We start from the raw sequence: 27,303 nt of genomic DNA, 5'->3' as shown, positions 1-27,303 counted from the left end.
GCTAGGGGGTGCTTCCCAGGCCCCTGCAAGGCAGTGAGGAGATGGGGGGCAGCTCAGAGACCAGGGACAGCAGCTGCAGCTGCCCAGAAGACCCCCAAGGAGAGGGGATTGGAGAGGAGGCCAAGGGAACACTCAACAAGGGAGAGTGTTTGAAAAGGGGTGAGGGGCCGCTGGCTCTGCAGGCAAGGGGAGACATAACTGGGTTCCTGAGCCCCACAGGGGTGCCGCAGAAAGAATGCAGTTGGTTAAGGGAACCAGGGACCCAAATAGGTTGGAAACCTTTGCCATAACCTATTGAATTTCAACCAGCCTAAACATTCAGAGGGACACGGGTGGCGCTGTGGGTTAAACAACAGAGCCTAGGACTTTCCGATCAGAAGGTTGGCAGCTCGAATCCCCGCAACAGGGTGAGCTCCCGTTGCTCAGTCCCAGCTCCTGCCAACCTAGCAGTTCGAAAGCACGTCAAAGTGCAAGTAGATAAATAGGTACCACTCTGGCGGGAAGGTAAACGGTGTTTCCGTGCGCTGCTCTGGTTCGCCAGAAGCGGCTTAGTCATGCTGGCCACATGACCTGGAAGCTGTACGCCGGCTCCCTCGGCCAATAAAGCGAGATGAGCGCCGCAACCCCAGAGTCGGCCACAACTGGACCTAATGGTCAGGGGTCCCTTTATCTTTACCTTTAAACATTCAGAACAGAGATGCACTGCACACATTCACTAGTGCCGTGTGCAGCGCATGGCCTTACTCTCTGTTTTGCTCTCTGCCCTGCAAGCCAAGCAGAAGGTGCAGGTTTCATTTTCATGGGACAGGCTTGCAACCAGCTTTTGGAGCAGCCACACCGCTTCTTGACCCAGGGAAAAGAGGTGCAAGCAAATGTCAAAGCAGTGCCCAAGATACTACTACTTCTTATGCAGCCCGTGGGCACCCCACTGCCAGAGGGAATTTTGTAATGATGCACTAGTTTCTGCACTGATCTCCAATATCACAACTACCTGTCTGGAGAGAAATCCTTTATCTTCCATTGCCGAGCATCCTCTGCCAAGGAATATCACAGAGGAGGCAGGGTTGCCTGGACCAAAAGCATTTCCCAGGGTGCCAGTTTCACCTGGCGGGTGCGTTTCACCCTCCCAATTCATGAAAGAGGTCACCCTGGAAGAGAGAGAAAACACTGCAAGAGAGAAATGGCGCCTTACAGGTCCTTCCCATCACGGATTGGGCAAAGCGGGCTGAAGAAATGGAATGTGTCACATGGAGTGCCCAGCCGACTCTTTCTGAGCTAGGTAATCAAAGCTTAGGAAGAGAGGAAGGCAGTGGATATCTCAAACACAGCAGTTTTGTTTGGGAGGAGGGCTAATGGAAATTGAAAGTTTTAAGGCAAAGCATAAACTATAGAAACAGTATGCATAACACACTGCTAACAGTAAACTGCTTGCATAATATGCTTGCAGTATATTTATTTATTCAAAGCATTTGTTCAATCAAAAATTTCCTGGGCAGTTTTACAGTTGCTCAGAAAAACAAAAACAAAACAAAACCCACAAGGATTATTTTACTATACTACTCATGGTGTTAGAACTACATTTTACTTATCTGTATTTGAGTAACACAATGGCATGGGTGGGGGGGGGGGTTATTTGTCGATTCCCCTTGTACAGTTTCCAGTTGGGTCATCCCATTCAGACAAATTTCTGGAACATCTCAGCATGAATGTTTCCATCCCACCCCATCTGTATTCTAATGACTTACGGCTTCCCATCCTATCCATTCTGTCCTTCTGACATCTCTTCCTGAATGTCTTGCTGCTGCTGTCCTTTCCCAAAGCTGTCACAATGGATGCAGTGTTCCACTTCTCTCTTTTCAGGGCGGCACACGCAATCCACTTTCTTCCAAGCCATAGAGCTCAGCTTTCCCAGGCAGGAAAGAAGTGCAAAATTTAAGGAGAAACATTCACCATGAAGAAAATCTCAATTACTTGTCCTGAACTGATGCTGAAACCGTTTGTCCTTATCTGACTCTTCATCCATCTGTCATTTTAATATTTCTGAACACATTCTCAATGAGGTCTGATTAATATATTTCTGCCAAAAAAGTTCCTGCATTTCTTGGCAACACAATTTTCAGAGTAAGTGTTCTCATAAGTTTTAGCTAGATTCTATTACAGTACAGTGGTGCTTCGGGTTACATACACTTCAGGTTACAGACTCCGCTAACCCAGAAATAGTACCTCGGGTTAAGAACTTTGCTTCAGGATGAGAACAGAAATTGTGCAGTGGCGGTGCAGTGACAGCGGGAGGCCCCATTAGCTAAAGTGGTGCTTCATGTTAAGAACAGTTTCAGGTTAAGAACAGACTTCCGGAACGAATTAGGTACTTAACCCGAAGTACCACTGTATGTTGGTTTCACCTGCAAAATATACACAGGTATGTGCACATATTCCTTTGTCAGATGCTGGGATCCAGCTACTTAGCATTTCACTCAGCCTCAAAGGTAAGAGAAGGAAAGAACAGCAAATCTTTTTCTCAATGGTACTGCTAGGATTGGTCAAACGATACTGTACCATGTCCACAGTTGCTGAACTGAGATCTTTTATATTACTTAAGCAATTGCTCTGCATGATATTAAACTAAGAATTTGCTTCGAAGTTTCATCTCTTAACCCCCAATGGCAAAATAAATCATTTTACATTAATTCGCATAGCGGAGCCTGGAGCCTTAAGTATACACATGCATTTCACAGTCTGAAAGGTCATAAAACTTTTCTTTCTTTTTTTACCATCAAACACTGTGCAGCTGAAGGTTTGTTCAAAATGCTAAACTGTTTTCATTCTTCGTTTGAAAATGTGCAAGCCAAATGCTCTCGAAGTTCCATGGTTACAGATCAGGTTCTGTTCGCTTTGATTCTTGTTTAATGTGCTGAGTATTCGTAACATTTTCCATAGAGAGTGATGTCAGCCTTGTTATGTCTATGCCTAGCAGTTCTGTGTGGAACTACAGGTGATATGCTGGAGTTTTGTAGGTAACATTTCCTGAATACATGACGGTGTTCAGTACAGTGGTACCTTAGTTCTCAAATGCCTTGGTACTCAAACAACTTGGATCCCAAAGACTGAAAACCCAGAAGCAAATGTCCCGGTTTGCGAACCTTTTTCAGAAGTCGAATGTGCTCTGTTTTGAGGTTACTCTTCCGATTTGAGTGCCACGCTTCTGTTTGGAGTGTTATGCTGAGGTCTGTCTGTTTTTGCTATTTATTTTGCGTTTTTGTTTTTGCAGCTCTCTTTTTCTTGTGACTCTGCGGAACCCAGTTCAGCTACTGATTGACTGATTGTGTGACTGCAGTACATTGTTTACTGCTTTCATTTTATGGATCAATGATCTCGTTAGATAGTAAAACCCATGTTTAATTGCTGTTTTACAGGTTGTTTTTAAAAATTTGGAATGGATCAATCCATTTTGCATTACTTTCTATGGGAAAGCACGCTTTGGTTTTGGAATGCTTTGGTTTTGGAATGGACTTCTGGAACAGATTAAGTTTGAGAACCAAGGTACTGCTGTAATAACTACCTTCACTTTCCATTCTAGAAACATTTCTCTGCTTTTTCTGCAGAGGCATGTGAGCGGCATAGTAGTTTCTAAAGCCTGCCAATATCACCTTTATAATATCATGTTCTATATGTTTACAAATATATACAGAGGGCAGCATTGGATTGAGACTATGATTCATTTCATGGGAATGGTCACACTTTGACTGCAATCCTATACATGTTTACATATCTCTCGCTTGGACTACTGCAATGCGCTCTATGTGGGGCTACTTTGAAGGTGACCCAGAAACTACAACTAATCCAGAATGCGGCAGCTAGACTGGCGACTGGGAGTGGCCACCGAGACCACATAGCACCGGTCTTGAAAGACCTACAGTGGCTCCCAGTACATTTCTGGGCACAATTCAAAGTGTTGGTGCTGACCTTTAAAGTCCTAAATAGCCTCGGCCCAGTATACCTGAAGGAGCGTCTCCACCCCCATTGTTCTGCCCAGAAACTGAGATCCAGCTCTGAGGGGCTTCTGGTGGTTCCCTCACTGCGAGAAGCCAAGTTACAGGGAACCAGGCAGAGGGCCTTCTCGGTAGTGGCACCCGCCCTGTGGAACGCCCTCCCATCAGATGTTGAAGAAATAAACAACTACCAGACTTTTAGAAGACATCTGAAGGCAGCCCTGTTTAGGGAAGCTTTTAATGTTTAACAGACTATTGCATTTTAATATTTTGTTGGAAGCTGCCCAGAGTGGGTGGGGCATAAATAATAAATTATTATTATTGTTGTTGTTGTTGTTCTTGTTCTTGTTGTTGAATGGGACTTAATTCTGAACAAACAGGCACAGATAGGATTGTGCTCCATCAATATTATGGAATTCTTGCCTGGCACCACAGCCAGTGAGATGTGGCAGTTGGCTCTTGGCCAGGAAGACCTGGGTTCAAATCCCTGCACTGAGTGACCTTGATCCTTTCAATATTTCTCTCAGCCTAACCTTCCTCAAGCAAAGGTTATTGTGAGGGCATGTGGAAATGTAAAAATTGTATATGTACACAGCCTTGAGCTGCCTGAAGAGAGAGAAAAGCAAGATACCCATGTAATAATTAATAATGCCAACTTATTTCTTAAAAAAAAAAACAATCTCTTTGCTGAGCCCTGCGGTATATAATTGTTGGCTTTGTAGTGAGCAAATAGGAGGTGACCAAGTCAGCTGCTCCACCCCTAATTAATTTTGGATTGGAATAGGTTTGCTTTATACTGTTGTTATGTCAGTCAGAGACTCTCTTTATTCCTCCAAGGCAAACATGATGAAATGAGTGAGCAGATCTTATCGCAAAGGACTTTAACTGGGATATCTAAATAAAGCATTAGAAATAACAGGCTCAAGAAAAATCAGTCTAAACCGGCCTTGAAGTGGTTTTATTGCCATTAAGCAACTCCTGAAGAATGTTTTGGGAAACAAAAAGTTTCTTGGCCTTCCTTATAGATACAGTTCATCTCTGAGAAGTTAATGTGTTACAGCCTAATGTTTTACAGTCGATACAATTTATTACAGATTAACAGTTTTAAAGTGTTTTGCTGGAACACAGTCCCACCAAAGTGAGATGAATTTATGCCAGGAGTACACCTTTAAGAATATTTTTTTTACACTCTTATGTGCTGTATGTGAATGGAAGAATCTCTAGCCTGTTTTGTTTCATTTTTTTTTAAGAAAGACTGGGCCTACAACAAACCAACACATCCAATGTCCTATCAAGATTATCATGTCATTCACCCAGTTTGAATGGACTAGACGCTTAGTCATAAAATGGTCATTCCACACATAGTCAGGTGTCCAGTTCAGCAGCCTAACTCAGGCATTCAACAGCGAAGTAAAAATAAATAAATATTGAGGCTTTTCATACATGTAGCCAGCTTCCACGGGATCTTCCCCTGGCTGCCCCTGAGTGCAGGGATTATCTTTGGCTCCAAACCTTGTCTTCTCTAGGCTATGATGCTCCTGGTAGCAGAGATTAATAATTTGCTGGGACCCCAAATCCAGCAAAGGGCCTTCTCCCCCAAGGACCCACCATTGCTCTTACTCGGAATGGAGAACTCAAGGAGGTTGAGGAAGAACTTTCTGACAGGGAGAGCTGTTCAACAGTGGAACGGCCTCCCCCGGGAGGTTGTGGGCTCTCCTGCCCTGGAGGTTTCTAAGCAGAGGTTGGCTGGGCATCTGTCATGGATGCTTGAGTTGAGATTCCTGCATTGCAGGGGGTTGGATTAGATGACCCTTCCAACTCTACAATTCTATGATAGGTCACAATAGTGTGATGAAAAACCTCTCTTATTTTAAGTTAACAGGGCACACTGGGATTACTTTGTTTGAAGGGCCCCTATATCCTGGCCCCGGAAGTCCTTGATGTTCCCAGCCTCATTTCTACTACAATTGATCACATGTAGGCAATAAACGGAAGCTGTCTGTGGCTCAGTTCATGAAGGTAATCAGAGCCACCCCAAATTATGAACTTAGTCTCTTTGCTGCTTCTGCCTCACGCTTAAATGTGCAGTTCTAGCTAGTGCTGATGCAGAAACGTTCATCATCAGAAACGTTCGGGAGACTTACCTACATATATACTTATATCATTGATTAAGATCTCACTAGGTAGGAAAAGGGGATGTTGGTGGCTCTGTGGGTTAAACCACAGAGCCTAGGACTTGCCAACCAGAAGGTCAGCGGTTCGAATACCCGCGACGGGGTGAGCTCCCGTTGCTCGGTCCCTGCTCCTGCCCACCTAGCAGTTCGAAAGCCCATCAAAGTGCAAGTAGATAAATAGGTACTGCTCTGGCGGGAAGGTAAACGATGTTTCCATGCACTGCTCTGCTTTGCCAGAAGCAGCTTAGTCATGCTGGCCACATGACCCAGAAGCTGTACACCGGCTACCTCGGCCAATGAAGTGAGATGAGCGCCGCAACCCCAGAGTCATCGTTGACTGGACCTAATCGTCAGGGGTCCCTTTACCTTTAGGTGGGAGAAATTGACTGCTGAATTTACATTATAACAGTGAGAAGGCATAGCTCCCCTTTCTATGTCCTCAAAGTGAAGGATCACCTCTAGAATGACTGAATATTTTAATTAGTTTTATAGAAACCATATTGAAACATGGCTTGTAGGTTTTGTTTGGCAACCTGGATCAGATACCACTGGCAGATTTGAAAAGGCTATGTTCTTCAGAAACAGAGTACGTCAAGAGTATCAAGTGGTCTATCGCCATGGAAGGACTAAGTAGAGAACTTGTAGCACTTGAATCTCTCTGCTTCAGAAGACAACTGTCGTGTTTATTGGAGTTTGCACTCTGTGCAGGAAGCACAGATAAGAGAAAACAATTTGGAAAAGGGCCAGCAATGTTATAAGAAGTGAAAAACAAGCTGCAGGCGGTGACGTCACAAAGCATCCTGAGGAAAACAGAAAAGGGGGGGATCTTTGCTTCCAACAAATACTAAATGGATGAAGTTATCTTACAACTCATTGTTAGCAAACATTCCTTAAGGGAACAGACATCTCTATGCTTCTTTGCAAGCCAACCTGCAAAGTGCATCAGCACAAGTGTCAACAAGTGAGCAACAGGTTGACGTTATTATGACCCATTATGTCCCAATGACAGCCGCTGAAACTTTGGGTGTTTTTCAAACCAGGAACTCGGATCTCTTTGTTCTTACCCATCAAAATCTATTATGAGGGCATTCTTCCAATCACACACCCTGAACTGTTTATGAATTCTTCACTAACTTCCAAGTACACTTCCCATTCAATAAAAAAGAAAAAAATGGCCATTGTCTAGCTTTTCTTAATGGCAGAATGAGTCAAAGGAAAGAGCAAAGATTCCTGGGCAAGGATGGAGCTGTATTGCCCACCAAAGGGGTGGGCAGGGGATGCTTGCTCTAGAGACATGGAAAAACCAATAAGCCAGCTGTAAAAGAAGGCAAAAAGGCTTAATTGTCTCAATGAGACTTGTTACAAGTTGAAAGTATCTTCCTTTGATGATTAGACCAATGGTTTATTCAAAACCTAATAAGATGTTAGTTAATTTAACTTTATTATTTGCCCTTTGCTTTGACCTGACCTGGAAGTACTGTACTGCAAAACTAAGGTTTGGTGTATAACCTCGGCCACCATAAGTTGTAGTAGGGAGTTGTAGTTGAGCAAAATATGAAGGGCCACCAGTTCCTCCCCCTCCCATGTAAAGATTAATCATCTCTCAGTACGAAGAGTTCAGCCCATGGCACATTATGTGCTCTAGTGATATGCTATAGTCTGCTATTGATGTTTGAGGGGGTCTTGCATTCCAGACAGGTCTGACTATATCCCACCCCCAATTGGCTATAATGCAGAGGCCCAGCCCCCAAAGTCCCCATTTAGGGCAAGCTGTGGGGCTGTTTTTGCCACTCTGTAGTACTGGACCCTACAATTCAGCTTTCATAAACATTGGTTGGAGTCCATTGTCCTCATCCATAACTCCAGCTATTAGGTATTCTGGCTTGACTTAAAACCAAGTCCAAAAGCAGTCATTCATTATAAATTATTTTACCAAACACTTTGCGTCCCATTAAGAATTGCCACCCTTACAGAAATAGCATTGTCCCATCAGGAGAGACTCTATAAATCACTGGCAGCTGCTCTGGCACTGCTATTTTTCATAGTAATTAAAATACTTAGAGCTGTTGCAACACCTGTACAACCGCATTCCACAAGTTGCTCAAAAGGTTCCAATTCCATTTTGGATTATTGCTATGGAAACTGCGCCACCCTTTTGCTCCCACATAAATAAAATGAGAGACAGTCCAAATATTGCATTGAAAAGAACATTTATTCATGAACTGTCTGGAGGGGAGGAATGAATAGAGAACAGCTGCCTCGTACCCTTTCCTCTAACACACAAAAAATATGGAGGACCCTCTCACATTAACCTAAAGTCTAAAACAAACAGGCAGAATACTGTTTTCATACGTTGATCTGTGAAACAACTTATCGTGGAATAAATGGATAGCCAATCAGAAAGCTTGGCTTTGAAAAGAACTAGTTGAGATTCATGAAACTGCAGAAAAATCAGTCTGGTTTTCACCGAGAGCAAAAAGCAGCAGAATGAAGCTGAAGTGTTGCCCAGGTGTGAAAGGAACTGAATAGTTTCTCCATTATAGGCACCATGAAAGTCAAGATGATTTAATGCATGGTGCCTTGTAGCAACTAGAGAAACCATCAGATGTTTGAAATAAAAATATAGTCAAACAACCAGTACAGGCCAGCCTGTAGAGGTCCTAGTGTTGATTTTCTGATGTCAAAATTCACAGTGGGACAAAATAACAGCACTGTAAAATTTTATGTGTGTTTATTTCTATCATGTAGGCCTGATGCAATTGCTTAAACGCCACAATCAATTTGCCACAGGACCATTTTTGTTTGTCTGTTGTTGTTTTTTCATTTGGCTAAAAGAGCTACCGTTCTAGAATTTACAACTAATAAATGCCTCTCTTTCTATTGACTTGTATACACTTTATGAATATTCACAAGAAATTACTGTGTTGGTCACCAGACAAACAAGGACATTTAGAACATGACATGAGAAAAGTCAAGAAGAGAGGGAGATGTTGAATAAAGAGTGTTTAAACCCATGCACAGCATTGTGCGAAACAGGTGGAAATACTCTCCACAATTTGCGTGTCGAGATCCCCCAAGCCACCCCTAAAAAATTCACAATTCACACATAATTTTTGTTTAAGGTTTTTGGCATAATTTTGGCCACAACTTTATTAGAAAACATAAATGTGAGTGGTTGCTTAGGCATTGGTTGTGACTATCTGTCCCCATGCCCAGGGACAGAACTGAATTCCAGCAAAAGCCAGTAAGGGAAAACAATATTGGGGAGAGCATGGAGCTGGGCACCAGACCCTCATCCCCCCCCCCCCGCATGTTCCCGGGGCCTTGCACGGCCCTAAGCCCCATTCAGGGGTATGGACAAAAGAATGACAAGCCCCTGGATTCCTTTAACAGAATTCTCTTTCCGCAGCAGCATTGGAGGGGCAGGCACCGCCAATCCTAACCCCTCCAGCAACCAATTTTTTAACCAATGCCTAACCGCAACCTTACAAGTTGTGATGATTTGCTACACAGTAGGCAAAAACCAAATGGCACCAGCCAATCAGCCAAATGGACAAAATTCCTACAAGGCGCCTGCCCCAAAAGCAGACGACCCCATGACAGGCATAGCAAGGTCAACGCAATAGCCCTAGATTAGGGAGGGTGGGCAGGTGATCCAAAGCACACAGCAAAAGAGCCCAGTCAGTGCTGCGTGACTTGATTCTATAACCTTTGGTCTGTCCTCCTAAATGGCAACACCAAAATTTGCCCAGTAACCCAACTGCCCAATCACTGCAGATGGTCATCCATACTAACCGGCCCAGCAACAGAGGGGTGGCCTGTCAGACCCCACGACACCAGTAGATACAGCAGCAAGCAGGTTTTGCGTGTCCGATAGTTCACAGCTATATCTAAAACCGGTAAGCATTCAAAATATACTTTCTGAGAGGTGTGTATATGTTGTACTTCTGCTCAACAGCTGAGAAAAGTTAAACAGCACTGGATACAAACTAAGCGCTCAGTGCTATTTTTTTACCAATCTAATTTAAACTGTTTGTTCACACAACAGCCAATTCACCCTACAACCTGAAAAGGAAAACTCAATTTCTCAACAATATAAGGTGCATATAGGTCTGATGCAATAACTAAATGCCACAATAAATGTGTTCATCTTTAAAGTGCCACATTAACTTTTTTTATTAAAAAAACACCCAGACTAAAATGGCTGCCTCTTTTGCATTTGCCATTCATGAATGCCTATCCTATTTATCTATTTGCAAATTACATGGATTCATTTTGCAAAAATCACAGCCTAGGCTGTTTACATCTTTTAAGCTTCCTCTTTCTAATGGCACTCTGTGTAAATGTCTTCAGGAAATATAGAGAAAGTACAGCCTTTCCAGATTCCCGAGAAACGTTTCATTTGCAAAGGGTAAGTATTTAACACTGTGACACAAATTCAAACAGCTTTAATGCCACATTCACTGTATTTACTGTAACAATAAAATAATTACTTGTAAGAAGAGAAACTGAATGTTACCTGCTGCAGCACGCATATGGGAATTCGTAGCCCTGGTCTCTGGCATGACAAACAAACTGATTTTTCCCCTTTGTATTTTGCTAGTAGGTACAATCCCTCCCTCTTTCATATTGTTAAACAAACATCACATGCCTGGAAACACTCTGAAAGTATTCATGTAAAAATGATCTGTTCAAGGAGTAGACTTGAAGAGCACCAGTGTGGTCAGCAGGTGAACCCTACAGCTGGGTTCAGATACCTGATGAGTAATAGCCTTGAAGCAGTTAGCCTAATTTTCCCTTCCGCACAATGGAAATAATAACAACAACCTCCGGAGCAAGGAAAATGATAAAGAGACCTAGGCCACCTTAAAAACGTGCAACTCCATTGGAGCGCAGATTCAGTTTTATTCATTGCTGCAGTTCAGGTAGCTGAAAGGAAGAAGATACATCAACCACTTGCTTAAGTGAAATGCTGCTACATAAAAACAAGAAGGAAAGCTGGAGACGCAAGTTTCAGAACAAGGAAACTATATCATGAAAAAGGTCAGATTACTGTTTAGAGGCACTTTGCATAAGCCAGAGCCCAGAAGTCAGTCCTCACCCCCCCCCGCCCCGCCCACACCGTGCTCTGTGGCCATTGTCTATAGCACATGGAATAATAATATATTAACCTTCTGACTTTTCTCTGATGAATAGAGGGACATTCTATTCAATAATAATAATACCCCCGCCCATCTGACTAGGTTGCCCCAGCCACTCTGGGTGGCTTCCAACATATCTAAAAACATAATTAAACATTTAAAAACTTCTCTAGGCAGAGCTGCCTTCAGATGTCTTCTAAAGCAGTGTTTCCCAACCTTGTGCCTCCAGATGTTTTTGGCCTACAACTCCCATCATCCCTGACTAGCAAGACCAGTGGCAAGGGATGATGGGAATTGTAGGCCAAAAACAGCTGGAGGCACAAGGTTGGGAAACACTGTTCTAAAGGTTATACAGTCATACCTCATGTTACGTTTGCTTCAGGTTGCGCATTTTCAGGTTGCGTCCCACGGTGACCCAGAAGTACCAGAAAGGGTTACTTCCAGGTTTTGCCACTTGCGCTTGCGCAGATGCGCAAAATGATGTTACACGCATGCGCAGAAGTGGCAAATCGCGACCCGCACACGCGCAGACGCAGATTGAGTTCTGCTCATGTTGCGAATGGGCCTCCGGAATGGATCCCATTCACAACCAGAGGTACCACTGTATAGTTATTTATTTCCTTGTTTCAGGGATCACATAACACTATACCCTCCAACATTTCTCCGATGAAAATAGGGACTTCTTAAGGAAAAGCAGGACAGTCCAGGATCAAATCAGAAACCAAGATGGCTTCTGTAAATCTGGGACAGTCCCCAGAAAAGGGGGGCACTATCTCCCAGTTGTAGTGGAAATGCATCACCTCCCCATAGAGCCTCTAGCCATGTCAAGCAGCAGCCATTTGACATTGTTATAACCAAAGGTTAGGGGTACAAAATGGAGGGAGGTCTGGCATGTGCTCCTCTGGGGTGAGCACTGACCTGGTGGGGCCACAGGGCTCTAGTCAAGTTCACATACCCAAGGGTTGTGTGGCAAGGAGGACGAATTCTTCCCAGTCCTTTGTTGCAGAGCCACAGGATGAGCTTGTAAATGTGCCCAGAAGTTGGGAGAGAGATGATACCTCTTGCCTTAGGAAACTTCACTGCCTGTGCTCTCTTTTTATTCGGTTAATTGGGCTGATCTATTGCTTGCAACTTTCCTATTCTATTCTATTTTGAATAAATAGAATCTATTCACCACAGTATGGTTCTCTACGGGTGTGCTGGCAAGACAACCACGAATCTGAACTATTCGTCTGTCGCGGTTCAGATCCGCTCACAGCTTTTCATCCTTCCTTCTTCCTCAGCCCTCCTCGTGAAGCCAGAGTAAACTGTTTGCACAGCTTTTCATGGACGCCGTAAACCCACCAAATGGAACATTTTGTCCCTATAATCTCAGGTAATGCAGGATTCTTAAGGCATGCAAGAGAGGTTCATTGAGTGACAGCAACTGGACTAGATTCTGAAAATGTTGGAGCAAACTCAAGCTGCAGGGAGAAAGTGCAGAGGGATAGAAGATGGGAAGGAAGAGGAGACAGGTCTCTGAAGTTTGTATTCCCCCTCAGTGGCCAGAAAACAGCTGCTTGCCCTCTCTTCTTTTTTCATATGTTGTATCCTGGCACAATAGGATGAGCCTCCAGGCAGCTTCCTCCCTTTCTTCCCTTAGCCAGCTCCACTACAGGCTCACATTAAAAAGCCATGTCAGAGACACGTGTCATGTAAATCCATATAATAAACTTTCCCACACATTTTGCTTACTCACTTGGGGAAAAAGTCCTGCCCCCTTTGGCACTTCACCTGTGTGATGTTTGCAGCCTTCCATGACTTGGAGGGCAAAATTATGAAATGTATACAGTCATACCTCATGTTACGTTTGCTTCATGTTACGTTCTTTCAGGTTACGTCCCACGGTGACCTGGAAGTACTGGAAAGGGTTACTTCTGGGTTTAACCGCTCGCACATGCACAGATGCACAAAATGATGCCATGCGCATGCGCAGAAGCGGCGAGTCGCAACCCGTGCATGTGCAGATGTGCCACTGTGGGTTGCACTCTTTTCATGTTGCGAACGGGCCTCCAGAATGGATCCCGTTCGCAACCAGAGGTACCACTGTATATTGGAAATGTCAACAAATGTGTGTGTACATTTTCCTGAGGACTTCTTTAAGAAAGATAGAAATCCATCCCTTGTCACCTCTCTGCTTTCAGATCCACAATGAAACTAAAATATCTTCATTCATACACACACACACACACACACACACACACACACACACACACACTGATACCTCTGGTTACGAACTTAATTCGTTCTGGAGATCCATTCTTAACCTGAAACTGTTCTTAACCTGAGGTACCACTTTAGCTAATGGGGCCTCCCGCTGCCACCGCCACACAATTTCTGTTCTCATCCTGAGGTAAAGTTCTTAACCCGAGGTACTACTTCCAGGTTAGCGGAGTCTGTAACCGGAAGTGTTTGTAACCCGAGGTGTTTGTAACCTGAGGTACCACTGTATAGCATATGAAAACCTAACAAGCAGGAGCAATGCAAATATATTACACAACAGTATTTCAGACAATAAAAGTTAATTCAATTTTTAAAGTAAACAACCAAACCCCCAAAACATATTAAAAAATGTTTATGAAAAATGCATTGAAACTGTGAGCAGCCTCGCTGAGTTAACTTAAGTAGTAAAATTCACAGTTAAAGGTCTGTAAAACAGCAGGCATAACAATGTAACAGTGAATAATATAACCGTCTTAATAGAAACAAACCCATGTCAAGTAACAACTTCAGCACCACTGACTATACATTCTCAGGCATAACGTCTTCTCTCCTCCTACAATAGGAACAAGGATTCGAACCCGGTTCTCTACAGTTCCAACTGGTTGGTACTTGTTAGTTTTTTGTAGGCTTCCGCCCACAAGGAGTGTGTAGGTAAGTCCACTTACTGTGATTGCACAATACTTGAAGGCTTGCCTGGTGCACCCCCTTGTTTTTAATTTATTTGCCTTGTGGGGGGAAAGACCAAGATTGTGGAACACCTTGTCCTCTGCTGTTCCCACGACCCTTTCACCATTTTTTGTCAGCTGGTGGAGACTTTCCTACACCAGCAGACTTTTGCTGAACTGCTTTAGGTAAGGGTCTGCACTGATGACTATTTCAATCTGTCCTGCCTGCCTGTACTTTATTGATACATTTCATTGTGGTTTTAATTTTCACAAGCTGCCTTGCACGGGGTGTACGCCTCCGAAAGTGTCGGCGCCAGAAGATGGGGCTAATGTTTGAAAGACCTTTAGCTTAGACAAGCAGAAGATACTATGAGCAGAAGTGCACTCTGCCAGCTTCAGCAGCAAGTGAATAAGGTTGTCAGAGATGGATTCTTGAATGTCTAGGCTTCAGGCATGATCAGGTGATAAAAACCACTCCTAAGACAGGCAGAGACTATCAGGTTCATGTTCACTCAGAACCTGTTGTTCAGATGTGAAAGGGGATAACATTTTCAGTTGATTATAGGTTTGGATCAGTGGCATTCGTTACAAAGTTGCTGCCACCGGTCATTTCAAATTTATTGTTTCAACGTTTAAATGAATGGGGGGGTGGGGGGAATCCCCTGTATTCGTCATTGCTCTGAAAAATTTGGCTAAGCCTTAAAATGTCTTCCAAAATAAGCAATTTTGCATGCCCATGTGTCCACTCCATACCTATGATGAGTCAGGCAGGCTTATTTAATACCTATTTTAAAAATCCTTACAATGGCCATTTTCATCCAAGGTTTTGCTTGAGAAGAGAGGACTGTGAAACTCTGGGGATGGCTGTAATTTATTAAAAAACTGTTTCTTCCCTTGATCCAAATAACAATCTTCCTGTCATTTTCCTTCTGAAGGGAAGGAAAAGGCACTGATTCATTTGTCTCCTATATTTCATTCAAACTGTGTTCCTTTTTCTCAAGGAAGCAAGAAAACCTGGATTGGTAAAAGAGCGATGGGTATAATTGGCCTCCTTTTGATACCAGAGGTTAATAATAATAATAATAATAATAATAATAATAATAATGACTACTATCTAGGTGACCTTTAAATGATGAACAGATTGTGGTTATTACTGACACCCCCTGCCTTTTCTGTGATTCCATATGCAGCTGAGCTCATTCTCCAACCTTCTCAACAGCTATTTGCAGGCTCTAGAACTCTGTGCCCAAAGAAGGTCCATTTCTAATTATTTGCTGTCTAATACTTAAAAAAAAAACGCCAGGCTTGTTGCCCTTAAGCTTCTGTCAAAATTGATTTTAGTTAGTTGTTTTGATTGATGTTTTGCCAGTCTCCTTTTAACTATTTTTATTCTGTACTATATTGTCATTTTATGATATTTTGTGGGTTTCCTGTTGTTGTTTTCCACCTCGGCTATTCTTTTCAGGCAGGGTAGAATTCAAGTTCAGCAGATAGCTATGAGTAAGTCCCATTTGTTGAATTGGTGCCTTTGTCCACCTCTCCTTAAGCTACAACATGCATGAAAAATCACTGCTACTTTAGCTCAGGAGTCAAGTGCGCCATTCAAGGATAACAGCATCATGTGGTCACACACATCCCACTGTGTTTGGTTTTTTCTCCATGTCCAAGGACTCACTGATCTCATTAAATAAAACTCCCAGCTCACATCTCCTATTCATCATTCTGTTGTAGCAGCCTTGTAAACAATGGGTTTGATTGCCTTTTCTATCTGCGCAATTTTATTATCAGTCAGTCAAAACTTGGTGTGTACACACTGTGGATTGCGAAGGGGTGAAATGCTATTGACATTTAACACCTTAAATCTAATGTCAATTTGCTTTCTATTTGTGCCAAGTGTAGGCGTTGGCATTCATTTTGCCCAAATCATTTATCAGCCTACAGCCTCTAGCAGAGATTAACACCTGGGAAAGGATAACTGTATTAATGCACAAATATTATCAATTCAGTTCTGTGGTCAAAGGCTTGGTAGATGCACCCACAAAGGGATAAAGATGTAGCATATTCTCAGGTGAACAGTGTCAACAGCTAAAAAACCAAGAAGGGGTGAAGGATGGAACATTTTACATGTTCAGTGAGATGGAACAGCTTTCCATTGAGTTGCATAATAGGCTATTTCTGTTCAACAGCTTTGGAAAAAGATTAGCACAAACAACACCAATATATGTAGACACTACTGAGGTCTTTTGTATAAATTAATTAGATCCTAACCTTTCATATTACTTGTGTTCCTATTTTTACACGCGTTATTTTTAAACTGTGTGTCAATTTGAGTTTCTTTACAGACTTATTTGCATGACCACTTTGTTGTTTACATTCTGTTGGCGGTGAGCTTTTTTTAGCTTAATTTCCCAGTAAAATATTAAGGCCTAATCCAGCCACCAAAAAGTCAACAGATCTTAGTAGTGCTGTACTTTGGGAAGGAACAGTACTTCAGTTCAGAAGTGGGAGACTTGTTGGACTCCATCACCAATCAGCCCCAGCCCTCGTGGCCAATGGTCAGGGATACCACAACATCTGGAGGGCCACAGGGTCCCCACACTAACTATACAATGGCAGTGCTAATTTGAATGATGACACGCAGGTGACAGAATTAATTCTGATATTACTGAAACTGCATGTTTAAATGCTGCGTGTTAAAACAGTGAGCAAAAGCTTACCCATGAAAAGCTAGCAAAAAAGGAAGAGGGTATTTTTGATTTGCAGGAGCAAATCCTTCTTCCTCATTCTAAAGTGGTGCAGGCCCAAGAGGTTTGCATCACAGTGGTACCTCAGGTTACAGATGCTTCAGGTTACAGACACATCAGGTTACAGACTCCGCTAACCCAGAAATAGTACCTTGGGTTAAGAACTTTGCTTCAGGATGAGAACAGAAATCTTGCTCCGGCAGCAGGGCAGCAGCAGGAGGCCCCATTAGCTAAAGTGGTACCTCAGGTTAAGAAGAGTTTCAAGTTGGATAAAAGATTGGATAAAATTGTATATTTGTGTTGTAAATCAATAAAAATTATTTTTTTAAAAAGAGAAGAGTTTCAGGTTAAGAACGGACCTCCAGAACGAATTAAGTTCTTAACCAGAGGTACCACTGTACATTATTTTTTTCTTAACTAATACATTGGCCTTTCGAATCAAAGCCCACGACAGGGAGAGCTCATAGCAGATTTTGTTTCTGAAACCACTGCACCTTTGTTTCATTGAATTTTAAAATAATGCATACATGCTTTACCAAGAAACTTCTGGGAACTTCTGCACTCAGATAGGTGAAGCAGCATTCTCTAACCAAATAATGCAACATATTAGGCAAGGCTATGTCCACAGATGCCCTCCAAAAAACCACATTGGCATAAGAATGTATAAAGTAACATTCACTCCACTGGAGCTATAACGCAGGCTCCATTTAGTTCTATCAACAAATAAGCAGGATATTTAGCTACTCCCGATCTATACCCTGACAGATTTTAGGAGTAGGCGCTATCCTTTCAGCACCATAATAGCAAGCAAGGCACGATAAACACAACATCGACACATACATTATTATGTGCAGATCTCTTTAGAGACTGGAAAAGAGAGGCCTTCACAGTTGGAGAATGAAAGCTTATCACATGCTGAGAAGCTGATGAGCAACAGTGAATCTAAAAACATTGTTTCATCCTCAGCAATCCTTTTAGCCTAAATAGCTAAAAGACAAAAAGGAAAAAAACTCAAGAAACCCCGAGCAAATTAAAATGTTTTCACCTGATACCAGAAAGAAGAAATATGGACAGTGTCCTTACTGGGGACAAAAATGTTCAAATCTTGAAAGACTGAATAATAATAATAATAATAACAACAACAACAACTACTACTACTACTACTACTACTACTACTACTACTACTTATACCCCGCCCATCTGGCCAGGCCTCCCCAGCCCCTCTGGGTGGCTTCCAAAGGAATATTAAAAACACAATCAAACATCAGTCATTAAAAACTTACCTAAACAGGGCTGCCTTCAGATGTCTTCTAAAAGTCAGATAGTTGTTTATTTCCTTGACATCTGATAAGAGGGCATTCCACAGGGCAGGTGCCACTACCGAGAAGGCCCTCTGCCTGGTTCCCTGTAACCTCAGTTCTCGTAGTGAGGGAGCAGCCATAAGGCCCTTGGAGCAGGACCTCAGTGAACGATGGGGGTGAAGACGCTCCTTCAGAGAGAGGGCCATAGGTGATCATAATACAATAAAAGTATTCTGGATCAAACCAAAGGCCCATATAGCATCCTTTTTATCAGAATGTCCAATCAGATGCCTGTGTGAAACCATAGCTCACGGGCAGAGAATCTGCCCTGCATAGAGGAGATCCTAGGAGAGACTCCATGTGTGGAATCCTGCTAGTCACTGTAGACAATACTGAGATAGATAGACCAAAGGCCTAAATTCCTATGAACCACAACTGAAAAGGTCCCCTCTCTGCCTTACTCCAGATGGAGGGGCTGGTAGGGAGTAGGGACACCAAGCATGGTCTCTGAGGTTGATCTCAATAACAGCAGATTCACGTGGGAAGAAGCAGATGTTAAGGTATCCTACTTCCAACCTGCTTAGGTTAAAAAAAGTCCAGTGTTCTTAATTTTGTCCAGAAATGGACTGGCAGATGAGGTAGCTGTTCCAAAACTAGAGTGGCATGCGCCAAACACTTGGGCCCAGTTAATTATTGTGCTGACATATTCTAACATTTCCAGTCTTCAGAGACAGCGCTATATACAACACGCCCTGAAATAATCTAAACAAGAAGCTCCCTGAGCACAGATAACAGAGGCCTGGCAATTTATGTCTTTGAAGGATTTCAACTGGCACACCTGTCGCAACTGGCGAAAAATACTTCAAGCTATCAAAGCCACTAGGTATCTTGAAGCTAAGATATCTTTCTTTTCAGTAGCAGCACGGCCATAATAATATGGTCTTTCTAGCCTTCAGATCTAATCTACATTGTATAAATGTTATTCATTAACATGAATGGGGAGCCATTTTTCCATCGGTATATACTCAGCTTCAGTATAGACCAGGTGGGTGGATAGTGATTTCTTACTTATTTAAATTAAACGCCATAGATAAGAAGAAATGAGAATAGCTAGGAAAGAGTTTTCCAATGAAAAGCATGGTCCAACTAAAAATATTAATATGAGCATCACCCGGCTCAAAATATAAATTATGTTCATATGAATGAGCTTTATTAAACTGATGTGATTGTTATGGTAAGGTAAACATCTGCAATCAAGGAGACTAAATTGCACAAAGCAGGTTGGTCTAATCTGTGTTTAATCTTCCCATTTTCCATTGCCTTGTTTCAAGCTCTGAGTGAAATGTGTTTGACAAGCTTCACTGACAGATGTTGCAGGGGATCTGTTTTAACAATCGGTTGCCCTATTTGCAGTATCTGGTATCAAGAGGAAATTTTCCACTAAGTTAACTAGCCATGTTCACTTATTTGCATTGCTCTGCAATTGTATGTGTGTGATGTATATCTGCTTTCTATTTGTGGAAGCATAAGTTGATCTGCGGTGAGAAAGAGGCTGCTAAGAAGATGGCCCTGCTTTTTAACAGAGGCTTTGCTGATAGGGTATTTTGTCCAAACTTTAGGGAACTTAATGAAATATCAACAACCCTGCGGCTCAGGGCCAAAGCAGGTGTGGCATTTGTATTTTCACAACAGCCCTATGAGGTTGATTAGACATAGAGATAATGACTGGCTCGAGATCACTCAGTGAACTTTATGACAGTGTAGGGATTTGAACCTCAGCCCCTACAGTCCTAGCCTGATACTATCCACAACACTACAGCGCAGGTGGCACTGTGGTCTAAACCACAGAGCCTAGGGCTTGCCATTCAGAAGGTCGCGGTTCAAATCCCCACGACGGGGCGAGCTCCCGTTGCTCGGTCCCAGCTCCTGCCAACCTAGCAGTTCGAAAGCACATCAAAGTGCAAGTAGATAAATAGGTACCGCTCCGGCGGGAAGGTAAATTGTGTTTCCGTGCATTGCTCTAGTTTGCCAGAAGCGGCTTAGTCATGCTGGCCACATGACCTGGAAGCTGTACGCCAGCTCCCTCAGCCAGTAAAGCGAGATGAGCGCCGCAACCCCAGAGTCGTTCGTGACTGGACCTAACGGTCAGGGGTCCCTTTACCTTTACACTGGCTTTACTGTGTGATTTGTGAGCAGGTTTGTTGTGAGCAGATTTGTGAATGACCTCAGAATTTCAGATCTAAAAGCCATTCCACATCTTCCATTAGATGGCATGCATACAATTTGCTATATGCTTCTGTAAAAATACAATGTATTAGCATGGCAAAGAAGCTTTCCCCTTCACCCCCAACATGCATTATGCAGGCTCAATTGTTAGAGATCTGCAATTGGCTGTGGTTCTCCAGAAGTGCCCACTCAGTAGCCCATATTGACTTCACTGATAACAGATGGAGGTGGCCCCAGCTTTAGGGGGTGTAGTCATACCTGCCCGGTGTTGCTGTGGGTGGGGGTGTACACCAAAACCACAACCACTACTTCTTTATTGTGTTGGAGGGCATGGAGAAGGCATGGAAACCTCATCGAGAGGAGGATATCGAAACACATTTTCAGTAACCACACCCTCTCTTGTGGGCTGAAGATCTAGAATATATCTGGATTAAAAGCATCTTATTGAGGATGACTGCAAAGAATTCTGCATTGTGTATGTCAAATAAACTACTGCTTTGTGCTCTAAGTGGGTAAGTGGGTACACTGTCGCATTTGTTTATTTTTAATGAGAGCGAACGCTTTCAGCAGAAGCTTCTTTTGCTGCAAAATATTCCGATCAGCTCTGCCACAGCAACAAGAGCGAAACTGGCACAGCTATGATAATGGCATTTTTGCCCGAGGGAAAGAGCAGCAGCAAGGAATAGATCCCTCCTCTATCAGACTAAATGAGAAAGACAAGACAGTATGTGATTTCTATGATAATGAGTAAATCCCTTAAAAATCCCTTTGACTGTCCACAGCACAGCCAGCTGTTGTGTCTCAATCTCTTGACCCCTTAACAAGGCTGATTTGGATCATGCATTGCGGGTGCCTCTATAAATTATAAAGTATAAAAAAGCAAAGTAATCATAAAATCCCGCCAGCCTTAACAATATTTTTTTTCACCAGTTAGAGGGATGGCCCCAAGAAATATTGCAGCTGCATAATCTCCATTCATTTTAAGGAACTTCAGTGCATGGATAGCTCAGTTGGTTGCAGCGTGGTGTTAATAATGCCAAGGTCATCGGTTTGATGCCTGTATGGGACAGTTACATTGCAGGGGTTGGACTAGATGATCCTCAAGGTCCCTTCCAGCTTTACAATTCTATGATTTCATGTCAAGTCCTGCGGGAGCCCCATTTCCAGAAGGTAAGCTGTGATTCAGGATTTCAAAGCCCCAAAGACCAAGTCTATTGACAAGAATTGCAACAATTTAGAACCATTTTTCAGTTGACTTTAATTTTAATTTGCATAGCGAATAAACACCATCAATGCATGACATCTACTGAACTATCATTATTGCACAATTACTTTGAAAGAAAGCAAGTAAGTAAGTACAATAGACTAATAGATAACACGCCAAATATTTCATTTCATTTTTCTCCCTGCACCCCCCTCCCTTTTTTCTTTTGCTGGAATGATTGCATAAGAATTATCTTTTACTGGCAGCCAGTAATTTCTCTAGAAGTTAGAATTCTCTGTTACTATCAAGTGTCAGATGATTTTGTTCATAAATTATGTGATGGAGCCTTCTACTTTTCCCCCTCCCTCAAAAAATGACATTTTTAATCAAGAATGATTATTTCCTCTAGGGGAAAGATTGCTTGTGACTACATCAAGATGACTATTTTAAGTTGAGCATCTTGTCAGGAAAGCTTCATTTGAAGAGGGCAAGAAAGAGTTTAAAACTTGAAAAATAATATCAAGATGATTTCGTTTTCTCATGTTCACCAGAACACATGGTGGGGAATTGTTCTTCACCAGAGAATGAAGACATGTGGCAGACTCCCACATTCAAGTCCAGAGAAGAGAATTCACCCCCTAAAAGAGGCTTTTGCATACAAATGGCATCCCAGATCAGGTCTGGTCAACTGGTAATCTCTTACCTACATGCCAGATCCAGCCTACTTACCACAGTGTGATAAAAACATGGCAACAAGCTATTGAAAATAAAAGGCCAGAGCAGGACTGCATTGTTTCCAAAGCTGAGAAAGTGTTGGCACCTCAGCCTTACAAGCACCATTTTCCAAACTCAGCATTCATGTCGGTGCTATTAAATGTGAGAAAGGACGTTTGGTGTTTGACCTTATATAGCCTTCCTAGAGATCATTTCGCAAGCCATCTGTTTCATGAGGCAGCAACTGTTCATCAAATCACGAGCATTCAAATTGCTAAATATACCCCCAGGCAGACAGGCAAGTGTGAAATCCCACTCTTTTGGCATGGACTGTTCCGCCTACGGCTCATCTATTAAGGAGTGCTCCAGAGGCTACTTTTTATTGACAATCACTGGTTTTTATAGACTTTGGGTTAACAGCTGGTCAAAGCACTTTCGCCTAGATGCCTCTTGGAAGTGACATTACTATGGATCTCAACAGCCCTAGAGACACTTCCTCAAAAGTAAGACCCACTGAATTCAATGGGTTCCATCTAACTGGGTTCAGAAATGTGGTCTATGGTGCATGTTGATGAAAAGGATGGGGCAGTTGAAACTGCTTTTAAACATTTCTGTTCGCATCCAAAGTGTGAACTTTCACCCAGCGGAGATCACAAATGTGACACAATCTCTGCTCAGATCACTTGGGAGGTCAAACCAGTCTAGTCTATGCAGACTCCTGAGATGATAGAGTGGACTGGAGTACAGATGGAGAAAGTTGTTTTTATTGCTTTCCCACTATTAGGCTTGCTGCAAGATGGGAGAGGAAGAGGCCAACCAATCAGGGAGAAATGTCCTATCCCAGTTTGTTCTTTTGCTGCACTAGTTTCTTATTTTTTTTCCGTTTTTTAAAAAAATGAAGAATGTTAAAATGTGATTCCCCCCCTCCCACAACTACCTGAACTGATCCAGCCAATTTTACCACCTCAGCACTCTTATTTCACCACTCAATTAGCACCTCATTCTGCCGAATGTGAATCCCAGATCAGGGATAGGGAAAAGAGGAAAGGTCAACAGCAGAAAATGTTAAGTTGGCCCAAACCCATTTTCTGGAAGTAAGCACCACTGAAACCAGTGCAATCTGCTTCTGAGGAGATTTCTATAAGCTTGCCCTGTCTGCAGTGGAAAATGTGAATGAAGTGAGACTGTGATGGCCCAGGAAAGAGATTGCCCATGAAGAAACAAAAAGGACTTAGAAGGTCAAGCCTACCTAAAAGTCTCTAGCTTCAAAGCAGGGCTGCTCTCTAAGACATTTTGCAGCCTGAAGCACTGCAGAGAATGGTGTCCTCCCCACGCCCAGGACAGAGTCACACTGTATAGTAGCTCTAAGCATGCACAGAATTGGCTTTAAAGGAATATTTTCTTTCAGAAAAGTAGGTAGAAGAGAAATGATTTTCACTGCTGCCCTGAATCTTTTCAGAGAAAGTGGAGTGCTAACAGGCATAAAAGAGTAGAATAGGAACCCATCTAAGGCACTAATGAATGATAGGCGTATGATACCATCTTTAACTTAAGTCACGTTTAATTTATCCAACAACTCACCTAGAATACAGATTGATGGTTGAGCTATATTAATTGACTTTTAAGAGTTCTAAAGAGTTGGAGAAAAGCTCGCTGTTAACAGTTACTTTAATTTTGAAGGAAAAATTACTTTCAAAATTACCCCTGTGGGTTTTATTTGTGAATTCATAGCAGATTTATCCAAATCCATCCTTGGCATAAAGCTTCAGCCGTCATTGTCACAGCAGGCAAGTTCTTATCAGTAGAACTCATCTTCTGTGTTGCTCACGCTCACAACAGAAAGAATGCATGAGGAGAAAGGCGTTTTTGCCCCACTTTGCCCAAAATCATGCTGATTACCATGTTAGCTTGGAGTTGTACTTGACCTCCTTAGCTGCCAAGTGATGACCTACAAAGCACTTTTCTTATTTTCCCACACCAACAGTAATTACCCAGGAGGGAACAAATGGGAGTGAAGATCCTGAAACCTAATGGGCTTTTCAAACTTAACAACAACTGTTGAAGACATTGCTTTAAATGGGCAGATAGCTTTTTGCTCAGTTCCCCCCCCCCCTTCTGACCTACAGAGCAATTCAAGTTTGAAATGCATGTTTAAGAAGAGAGGTGCTGAGGCTCAGGCCTGTCCAAAAACCCTTTCCTCTGTCACCCAGGAGCCCCAACCACCACACCACCACCAGCAGGGATGGTCCACCTATGAGGAAAGGTGAGGAGACCACCTCAGGCAGCAGGATCCACAGGGGCATCAGATTCCAGTGTAGAGCTTTACTCCCCGCCCCCTTGTTCCTGAGGTAGATCTTCACTCACCCCTTCTTCCCTGGTGGAGAGAGGATGTCATTTTGTGGTTTGCCTCAGGTGCCAAAATATATTGAGCTGGCCCTGTGCCTGAGGCAAGATGTCCCACTAATGGCTCCCAACAGAGATCCAGGTTGGAACGAGACCAGTAGCAATGCATCTGCTTTGTAGGAACTCCCCTTTTTCACTGAGAGCATATGTGAAAATTGGACGTTCCAGGAGGCATTGTTACTGCTCTCCCTAGCTTTGGTTTTGGCTGTGTCTTTGGCTGACCCAAAGCCAAGTTGGAAGCCGCTGACGCTGAGGCCAGGTTGTGATCTCCTGCTCCCTGTGGCCACCCAAGATGGGTCACCTCAGGTCACTTCACTGGTACGCCAGCAATGCTATGGCAGCAAGCTGGCCTAGGGGCTGCAGGGCAGGGCACATGGCACACCTTTCTAGTCATTGTCCATGCCTCAGAATTTGCCGTCTGAGGAAGCTGCATCACTTTGCCTCATGGTAGGACTGGCCTTGCTCAGGTGCCAAAAGATCTCTGGCCAGCCATTCATAGAAGGCAGGAGAAGGCAGGCAAAACTAGAATTAGGCCTCATCTGCAATATAGATTTAAAGTAGTATCATGCCACTTTAAAGAGTCATTGCTCCTCCCTGTTAAGTATCCCAGGAACTAGAGTTTGTTAATGGTGCCGAGTGTCATGAGGAGGCCCTTATTCCTCTCACAGAGTTACAATTCTCAGACTTCTCTGGGAAGAGGAATGGAGAATTAAGAATTGTAATTCTGAGGAATAGGGGTCTCCACTAACTCTCCACAAATATTTCTTGAGGAGAGTTTCTGCTCTGAGGCTTGCCTGTGTGAGTTTGTTAACTGTCCTGTCCACCCCGCAGCGAGAAAGAAAGAAAGAAAGAAAGAAAGAAAGAAAGAAAGAAAGAAAGAAAGAAAGAAAGAAAGAAAACATTAGGCGCCCATTGCAATGGAACATTTTTCCCCATGGAAAAATACCTACAGAGGAACACATATGGAAAATGTTATCATTGCCATTAGGATCTCGCTCACATGAAGCCCTTGTTTTAACATCACATCACATTCTCTATGATTGCTTTCATTGCATTAGATTAGATTTCCTGCTTGCTCCTGATTACGAACCTTTCAAAAACCCATGTGGATTTCATATTCAAGCAGTTCTCAACTGATTTACTCCAAGAGTATCTGTGCATAGAGGAAACACATTCCTTCAGAATCAATCCTATGTATTTAAGAGGCATGTTTCCTCAGTATGCGTCTGTTTCCCACCATAAAATGCCCACGATTACAACAACTTCCTTGTGAGAGCAAAGTCGATTTGCAGGTGAGAAGGATCCTCCTAATGGCAAGAGCTCAACTTCAGAGCTTTCAACCAGCTTGCTCCAAGAGACAAATCACTACAGATGCCAAGTAAATCAAATCAACAACACCCTCCAAAACCTTTTCATGTCAGTCAAGGTGCTTGCCCTTTTCTCTGCGTTAAAACATTGCCTTCTTTTCCCTGGGAGAATATTGGCACAGTTTTGATGTTCTGCTGTTTCTTTGTAGAGAATGCCACTCAGGAAAACACTGGTATCGGCGTCAAATTTATAGATGCAACAGGAACAGCGATATCAAATATGAAGCCACTTACCATTGTCCCTTTGCTACCTCCACGTCTGCAATCACGAAACTGTAAAAGAAAACAAGGGTTGCATTAAGGATCAGACATCTCCAAAGCCACAGCCTCCAAAGTCCCCAGTTAAACATTTACCCCAATTTGCAGCTGTAATCTAGCTCCAGGAATCTGCTTAGGTCGCTCCTGGCATCTTGAGAATCAGGTGACAGGCAGCCCGTTTGCTTGCCGCCATGCCCACCCCATTAAAAAAAAGTGTGCTGAAATATTCACAAAAGTCACTGGCACACATTCAAGCTAGGATTTCAACAACCGTGAAAAAGAGAAAGATTTCCTGGGTCAAGAAAAACAAAAATCCAACCACCATTCATAATACAAATACCTGGTTTGGTGTTACCTATTGAAAAGTTACTAAAGGGAAAAGTCAACTCAAAAGAGTTCTCTTTTTGATCCTCTTTCTTTCCTCTGTTTGCCCTAAGTTGGAGTGGAAATTTCCAGAGCAAGCAAAAGGAAGGGGTTAAGCTACTATTAAGGAGGTGGGTGGTGCATTAAATGGAACAGTTAATCAGTGCCAGGGCGGCTCCAGAAGGGGAACACAATAACCTTCAGACACTCCATACATACCTCCAGTGCTTTTTTTCTGGGGGAGACACAGGGGTACGCATACCCCTAAACATTTTGTGAACCTTTGCACTTTTGTCCATTAATTATATTTATTTCCCCCGGTTTGAACTATAAAATGGTGATTTCCTTGAGTCAAAATGAGAGTACCCCTAAACTTTTTTTTTTAAAGCACTGCATACCTGCTAAAAACAATACATTTTCCAACATGCTAAGAGCATTTTAAGGACGTTTTCTGTTTATGGCTCGTTAAGGGTGAACTACAGCTATGGTGTA

At 42.8% G+C, this 27,303-nt stretch overlaps 1 protein-coding gene across 4 annotated transcripts in view; it reads right to left on the bottom strand.

Moving 5' to 3' along the window:
- The window catches only part of KCNJ16 (potassium inwardly rectifying channel subfamily J member 16), a 45,472-nt gene extending 18,665 nt beyond the window's left edge, over window positions 1-26,807 (bottom strand). Inside the window, exons 1-2 of one of the 4 annotated variants that reach the window (XM_028713775.2) lie at window positions 26,789-26,807; window positions 26,425-26,463 (exon numbers count right to left, since the gene is read on the bottom strand). The gene's annotated coding sequence lies outside the window, so the exon portion shown is untranslated. Of the gene's footprint in view, window positions 1-10,682; window positions 10,784-12,259; window positions 12,284-26,424; window positions 26,519-26,788 lie in introns of those variants that run through there. The other 3 variants (XM_077924050.1, XM_077924052.1, XM_077924051.1) reach the window with 3 other exon arrangements.
- Between the last annotated feature and the right edge of the window lie 496 nt (window positions 26,808-27,303).

This window comes from Podarcis muralis, chromosome 2 (assembly GCF_964188315.1).
Source record: "Podarcis muralis chromosome 2, rPodMur119.hap1.1, whole genome shotgun sequence".
NCBI classification, from domain to species: Eukaryota; Metazoa; Chordata; class Lepidosauria; order Squamata; family Lacertidae; genus Podarcis; species Podarcis muralis.
The sequence above is the reverse complement of the archived record's forward strand: the minus strand, read 5'-3'. Positions and strand labels throughout refer to the sequence as shown.